General features: G+C 41.4%; 1 pseudogene; it reads left to right on the top strand.

Annotated features, from left to right (window-relative positions):
* Positions 1–622: 622 nt before the first annotated feature.
* On the top strand, positions 623–741 carry LOC119621126 (5S ribosomal RNA; annotated as a pseudogene).
* Positions 742–7,948: the final 7,207 nt, after the last annotated feature.

Here is a 7,948-nt window from a genome sequence, read left to right as displayed (position 1 = left end):
TGTGCTGACTCCCCAGTCAGTGATCTTTACACATCAATATCCCACAAATAAAGTAGGACATAACCATAAAAATGACAGTTACCATCTGCATAGGATTTGTCTGGGTTTTGCAGAACTCTCTTTTCTCTATACACTTAGACCCTAATTTATCTCATCAGTTCTGATAGCTTAAAATGCCATCTGTTTGCCAAACACTCCAAAATTATATCTCCAGCCAAAACTGTGTCCAAATCCTAGATTCATATATCCACTTTCCTATTGAATATTTCCATTTAGATGTTTAATAGACCTCAAATTCAACATGTCCAAAACTAAACTCCTGATCTCTTCCACCTTCCAAAAAGAGCACCTGCTCCACCCACAGGGAAGAAACACCAATAACTTGGAGGCCACTTGAACCAATCCAAAGAATAAATGTTGTTGGTAAGTATAGTGATAATGAGAGGTTGACTATATGGTATAAACTTGGTTCTTTTCCAAAAAAGAAGCTGGCCTTTAGTTGTCTCCTTCTCCAGCAGAGCATTCTGGGAGAGCACAAAATCAATTAATTTAAAACAGCATGAAATAAAAGCAAATGCAAAAGTGGTTTGTGAGATGTTTTGCTCCTTTTAAAGTAACTATGGTCTATGGCCATACTACCCTGGATGTGCCCAATCTTGTCTGATATCTGAAACCAAGCAGGGTCAGGTCTACTTAGTACTTGGATGAGAGACCTCCTGGGAATACTGGGTGTTGTAGGCTTTTTAAATAAATAAATAAAAAGTGACTATGGGGGATGTTAATAAAAAAGAGGTAAACCAACCCCCAGACTGATGATCTCTGCGAGTAGAAGGAGGTGGGCTAGGAATGGAGGCAATTATGAGAGGAGAGACAGTATGATCAGGAAGCAACTAGAATGGAGGAAAGTGAGAATAAAGAGTCCCTGAGCCCCCACATATCTTGGGGCTTAGACCCAAGGAAATCCCCAAAAGACTCAGATGGGTTGTGTGGAGACAACTGTGCGCCACCCCCACCCCCCCACCCTTCCCTCAAAGCTCTAAACCCTCCTCCCTCATAATGGCCACCTGCAAACACTTTGGCATATCTTAAAACTGTAATCTATGTGTAATAGATTCCTGAGCTTTTAATCTTTTTGGAACTGCCCTCAACAGGACATACCCAGCTCAGTGAAGCAATATGGGTGCATGGAAAGTACTGGGCTTAGAGTCAGAAGACCTAGGTTCTAGACCCAAAGCCTCACTAACATTCTGTAAGAATTACTCCCATTCCCAGCTCAGGCCTCAGTTTCATCACATTAAAAATAAGATGGTCACACTGGGAGTATGTATCTGTTCCTCAGCCAGTAGGAAGCCTTCAGAGTCTCAGTGCCCACTATGTTTTATCACCACTTTCTAGCAGGTTTGTTCAGATCCCTGTACTCCACTACAACAAATGTGCAAAAAAGCAAAACTACTATGAAAGCTAGTGGTTCTGTGCCCCTCTTGATAAGGCTTATATATAAAAATCTATTAGTTAACTGCCACTCATTTTAGATGGAGAAACTAAGAACTAAGGTCCAGAGAAGAAATGTAATTTTCCTAAAGTCACACAGAGAGCTAATGGCAATAAGTATTGTTGTTTAGAATCAAAAGGGAACCACTGTGAGTGAACTGAGGATAGTGAGATTCATCACAGGAGATAAAAGGGGCAATTGGGACATGCTAGGCCACAAAGCAACCTTGTAAAAAGGTCACTGGAATGAGAGTTCAAGAGTCTGTCTTAGGATTGTCTTGGCAATGCAGGCTCTTTTTTGGTTCCATATGAACTTTAGTTTTCTCCAATTCTGTGAAGAAAGTCATTGGTAGCTTAATAGGGATAGCATTGAAACTATAAATTACATTGAGCAGTATGGTCATTTTCACGATATTGATTCTTCCTATCCATGAGCATGGTATGTTCTTCCATTTGTTTGTGTCCACTTTTATTTCATTGAGCAGTGGTTTGTAGTTCTCCTTGAAGAGGTCCTTCATATCCCTTGTAGGTGCATTCCTAGGTATTTTATTCTCTTTGAAGCATTTGTGAATGGGAGTTCATTCATGATTTCACTCTCTGTTTCTCTGTTATTGGCGTATAGGAATGCTTTTGATTTTTGCACATTTATTTTGTATCCTGAGACTATGCCGAAGTTGCTTATCAGCTCAAGGAGATGTTGGACTGAGACGATGGGGTTTTCTAAATATACAATCATGTCATCTGCAAACAGGGACAATGTAACTTCCCCTTTTCCTAATTGAATACCCTTTATTTCTTTCTCTTACCTGATCGCCCTAGCCAGAACTTCAAACACTATGTTGAATAGGAGTGGTGAGAGAAGGCAGGCATCATGCTACCTGACTTCAAACTATACTACAAGGCTACAGTAAACAAAAAATCATGCTAATGATACCAAAACAGAGATATAGACCAATAGAACAGAACAGGACTCTCAGAAATAATACCACACATCTACCACTATCTGATTCTTGACAAACCTGACATAAACAAGCAATGGGGAAAGGATTCCCTATATAAAAAATGGTTCTGGGAAAACTGGCTAGCCATAAGTAGAAAGCTGAAGCTGGATCCCTTCCTTACACCTTATACAAAAATTAATTCAAGATGGATTAGAGACTTAAATGTTAGACCGAAAACCATAAAAATCCTAGAAGAAAACCTAGGTAATACCATTCAGGACATAGGCCTGGGCAAGGACTTCATGTCTAAAACACCAAAACCAATGGCAACAAAAGCCAAAATTGACAAATGGGATCTAATTAAACTAAAGAGCTTCTGCACAGCAAAAGAGACTACCATCAGAGTGAACAGGCAACCTACAGAATGGGAGAAAATTTTTGCAATCTACTCATCAGACAAAGGGCTAATATCCAGAACCTACAAAGAACTCAAACAAATTTACAAGAAAAAACCAACAGCCCATCAAAAAGTGGGCAAAGGATATGAGCAGGCACTTCTCAAAAGAAGACATTTATGCAGCCAACAGACACATGAAAAAGTGCTCATCATTACCAGCCATCAGAGAAATAGAAATTAAAACCACAATGAGATACCATCTCACACCCATTAGAATGGTGATCATTAAAAAGTCAGGAAACAAGAGGTGCTGGAGAGGATGTGGAGAAATAGGAACACTTTTACACTGTTGGTGAGACTGTAAACTAGTTCAACCACTGTGGAAGACAGTGTGGCGATTCCTCAAGGATCTAGAACTAGAAATACCATTCGACCCACCCATCCCATTACTGGGTACACACCCAAAAGATTATAAATCATGCTGCTATAAAGACACATGCACATGTATGTTTATTGTGGCACTATTCACAATAGCAAACACTTGGAACCAACCCAAATGTTCATCAATGACAAACTGGATTAAGAAAATGTGGCACATATACACCATGTAATATCATGCAACCATAAAAAAAAAGGATGAGTTCATGTCATTTGTAGGGACATGATTGCAGCTGGAAACCATCATTCTCAGCAAACTATCGCAAGAACAGAAAACCAAACACCGCATGTTCTCACTCATAGGTGGGAATTGAATAATGAGACACTTGGACACAGCAGGGGGAACATCACACACTGGGGCCTGTTGTGGGGTGGGGGGAGGGGGGAGGGATAGCATTAGGAGATATACCCAATGTAGATAATGAGTTAATGGGTGCAGCACCAACATGGCACATGTATACATATGCAAAACACCTGCACATTGTGCACATGTATCCTGGAATATAAAGTATAATTAAAAAAAAAAAAAAAAGAGTCTGTCTACCTCTGCTACTAACCAGCTATGTGGTCTTGGACGGTTCCCTTAACCTTTTAGGGTTTCAGATTCCTCATCAGTGATATAAATGATCTAGACATTTGCTAAAAGACATAGTGTATACTGTGGTCAATTTTCAAGACAAAGTGCCTTGAATTGGCTTACATAAGCAAACTGTAGAAGAAACAGGATAGGCAGTGGAGCAAGATGGCCGAATAGGAACAGCTCCAGTCTCCAACTCCCAGTGCCAGCGACACAGAAGACTGGTGATTTCTGCATTTTCAACTGAGGTACTGGGTTCATCTCACTAGGGAGGGCCAGACAATTGGTGCTGGTCAGCTGCTGCAGCCCGACCAGCGAGAGCTGAAGCAGGGCGAGGCATCTCATCACCTGGGAAGCGCAAGGGGAAAGGGAATCCCTTTTCCTAGCCAGGGGAACTGAGACACACAACACCTGGAAAATCGGGTAACTCCCACTCCAATACTGCGCTTTAAGCACACAGGCACACCGGGAGATTATATCCCACACCTGGCCAGGAGGGTCCCATGCCCACGGAGCCTCCCTCATTGCTAGCACAACAGTCTACGATCTAACCGCAAGGCAGCAGCGAGGCAGGGGGTGGGCGCCGGCCATTGCTGAGGCTTAAGTAGGTAGACAAAGCCTATGGGAAGCTCGAACTGGGTGGAGCTCACAGCAGCTCAAGGAAACCTGCCTGTCTCTGTAGACTCCACCTCTGGGGACAGGGCACAGATAAACAAAAGCAGCAGAAACCTCTGCAGACGCAAATGACTCTGTCTGACAGCTTTGAAGAGAGCAGTGGATCTCCCAACACGGAGGTTGAGATCTGAGAAGGGAGAGACGGCCTGCTCAAGTGGGTCCCTGACCCCTGAGTAGCCTAACTGGGAGACATCCCCCACTAGGGGCAGTCTGACACCCCACACCTCACAGGGTGGAGTACACCCCTGAGAGGAAGCCTCCAAAGCAAGAATCAGACAGGTACACTCGCGGTTCAGCAATATTCTATCTTCTGCAGCCTCTGCTGCTGACTCCCAGGCAAACAGGGTCTGGAGTGGACCTCAAGCAATCTCCAACAGACCTACGGCTGAGGGTCCTGACTCTTAGAAGGAAAACTATCAAACAGGAAGGACACCTACACCAAAACATCACCAGTACGTCACCATCATCATCAAAGACCAGAGGCAGATAAAACCACAAAGATGGGGAAAAAGCAGGGCAGAAAAGCTGGAAATTCAAAAAATAGGAGCGCATCTCCCCTGGCAAAGGAGCGCAGCTCATCGCCAGCAATGGATCAAAGCTTGACAGAGAATGACTTTGATGAGATGAGAGAAGAAGGCTTCAGTCCATCAAACTTCTCAGAGCTAAAGGAGGAATTACGTACCCAGCACAAAGAAACCAAAAATCTTGAAAAAAACGTGGAAGAATTGATGGCTAGAGTAATTAATGCAGAGAAGGTCATAAACAAAATGAAAGAGATGAAAACCATGACACGAGAAACACGTGACAGATGCACAAGCTTCAGTAACTGACTCAATCAACTGGAAGAAAGAGTATCAGCGATTGAGGATCAAATGAATGAAATGAAGCGAGAAGAGAAACCAAAAGAGAAAAGAAGAAAAAGAAATGAACAAAGCCTGCAAGAAGTATGGGATTATGTAAAAAGACCAAATCTACGTCTGATTGGGGTGCCTGAAAGTGAGGGGGAAAATGGAACCAAGTTGGAAAACACTCTTCAGGATATCATCCAGGAGAACTTCCCCAACCTAGTAGGGCAGGCCAACATTCAAATCCAGGAAATACAGAGAACGTCACAAAGATACTCCTCGAGCAGAGCAACTCCAAGACACATAATTGCCAGATTCACCAAAGTGGAAATGAAGGAAAAAATCTTAAGGGCAGCCAGAGAGAAAGGTCGGGTACCCACAAAGGGAAGCCCATCAGACTAACAGCAGATCTCTCGGCAGAAACTCTACAAGCCAGAAGAGAGTGGGGGCCAATATTCAACATTCTTAAAGAAAAGAATTTTAAACCCAGAATTTCATATCCAGCCAAACTAAGTTTCATAAGTGAAGGAGAAATAAAATCCTTTACAGAGAAGCAAATGCTTAGAGATTTTGTCACCACTAGGCCTGCCTTACAAGAGACCCTGAAGGAAGCACTAAACATGGAAAGGAACAACCGGTACCAGCCATTGCAAAAACATGCCAAAATGTAAAGACCATCGAGGCTAGGAAGAAACTGCATCAACTAACACTCAAAATAACCAGTTAATATCATAATGGCAGGATCAAGTTCACACATAACAATCTTAACCTTAAATGTAAATGGACTAAATGCTCCAATTAAAAGACACAGACTGGCAAACTGGATAAAGAGTCAAGACCCTTCAGTCTGCTGTATTCAGGAGACTCATCTCACATGCAGAGACATACATAGACTCAAAACAAAGGGATGGAGGAAGGTCTACCAAACAAATGGAGAACAAATAAAAGCAGGGGTTGCAATCCTAGTCTCTGATAAAACAGACTTTAAACCATCAAAGATCAAAAAAGACAAAGAAGGCCATTACATAATGGTAAAGGGATCAATTCAACAGGAAGAGCTAACTATCCTAAATATATATGCACCCAATACAGGAGCACCCAGATTCATAAAGCACGTCCTTAGAGACTTACAAAGAGACTTAGACTCCCATACAATAATAATGGGAGACTTCAACACTCCGCTGTAAACATTAGACAGATCAACGAGACAAAAAGTTAACAAGGATATCCAGGAATTGAACTCATCTCTGCAGCAAGCAGACCTAAGAGACATCTATAGAACTCTCCACCCCAAATCAACAGAATATACATTCTTCTCAGCACCACATCACACTTATTCCAAAATTGACCACATAATTGGAAGTAAAGCACTCCTTAGCAAATGTACAAGAACAGAAATTATAACAAACTATCTCTCAGACCACAGTGCAATCAAACTAGAGCTCAGGACTAAGAAACTCAATCAAAACCGCTCAACTACATGGAAACTGAACAACCTGCTCTTGAATGACTACTGGGTACATAACGAAATGAAGGCAGAAATCAAGATGTTCTTTGAAACCAATGAGAACAAAGACACAACATACCAGAATCTCTGGGACACATTTAAAGCAGTGTGTAGAGGGAAATTTAGAGCACTAAATGTCCACAAGAGAAAGCAGGAAAGATCTAAAATTGACACTCTAACATCACAATTAAAAGAACTAGAGAAATAAGAGCAAACACATTCAAAAGCTAGCAGAAGGCAAGAAATAACTAAGATCAGAGCAGAACTGAAAGAGATAGAGACACAAAAAACCCTCCAAAAAATCAATGAATCCAGGAGTTGGTTTTTTAAAAAGATCAACAAAATTGACAGACTGCTAGCAAGACTAATAAAGAAGAAAAGAGAGAAGAATCAAATAGACGCAATAAAAAATGAGAAAGGGGATATCACCACTGACCCCACAGAAATACAAACTACCATCAGAGAATACTATAAACACCTCTATGCAAATAAACTAGAAAATCCAGAAGAAATGAATAATTTCCTGGACACTTACAATCTTCCAAGTCTAAACCAGGAAGAAGTTGAATCCCTGAATAGACCAATAGCAGGCTCTGGCAAACCGGATTCAGCAGCACATCAAAAAGCTTATCCACCATGATCAAGTGGGCTTCATTCCTGGGATGCAAGGCTGGTTCAACATTCGCAAATCAATAAACATAATCCAGCATATAAACAGAACCAAAGACAAGAACCACATGATTATCTCAATAGATGCAGAAAAGGCTTTTGACAAAATTCAACAGCCCTTCATGCTAAAAACGCTCAATAAATTTGGTATTGATGGAACGTACCTCAAAATAATAAGAGCTATTTATAACAAACTCACAGCCAATATCATACTGAATGTGCAAAAACTGGAAAAATTCCCTTTGAAAACTGGCACAAGACAGGGATGCCCTCTCTCCCCACTCCTATTCAACATAGTGTTGAAAGTTCTGGCTAGGGCAATCAGGCAAGAGAAAGAAATCAAGGGTATTCAGTTAGGAAAAGAAGAAGTCAAATTGTCCCTGTTTGCAGATGACATGATTGTATATT

This window comes from Chlorocebus sabaeus, chromosome X (assembly GCF_047675955.1).
Source record: "Chlorocebus sabaeus isolate Y175 chromosome X, mChlSab1.0.hap1, whole genome shotgun sequence".
In the NCBI taxonomy this organism is placed as follows: Eukaryota; Metazoa; Chordata; class Mammalia; order Primates; family Cercopithecidae; genus Chlorocebus; species Chlorocebus sabaeus.
Note: the sequence above shows the minus strand (reverse complement) of the source record. Positions and strands in the feature narration are given on the sequence as shown.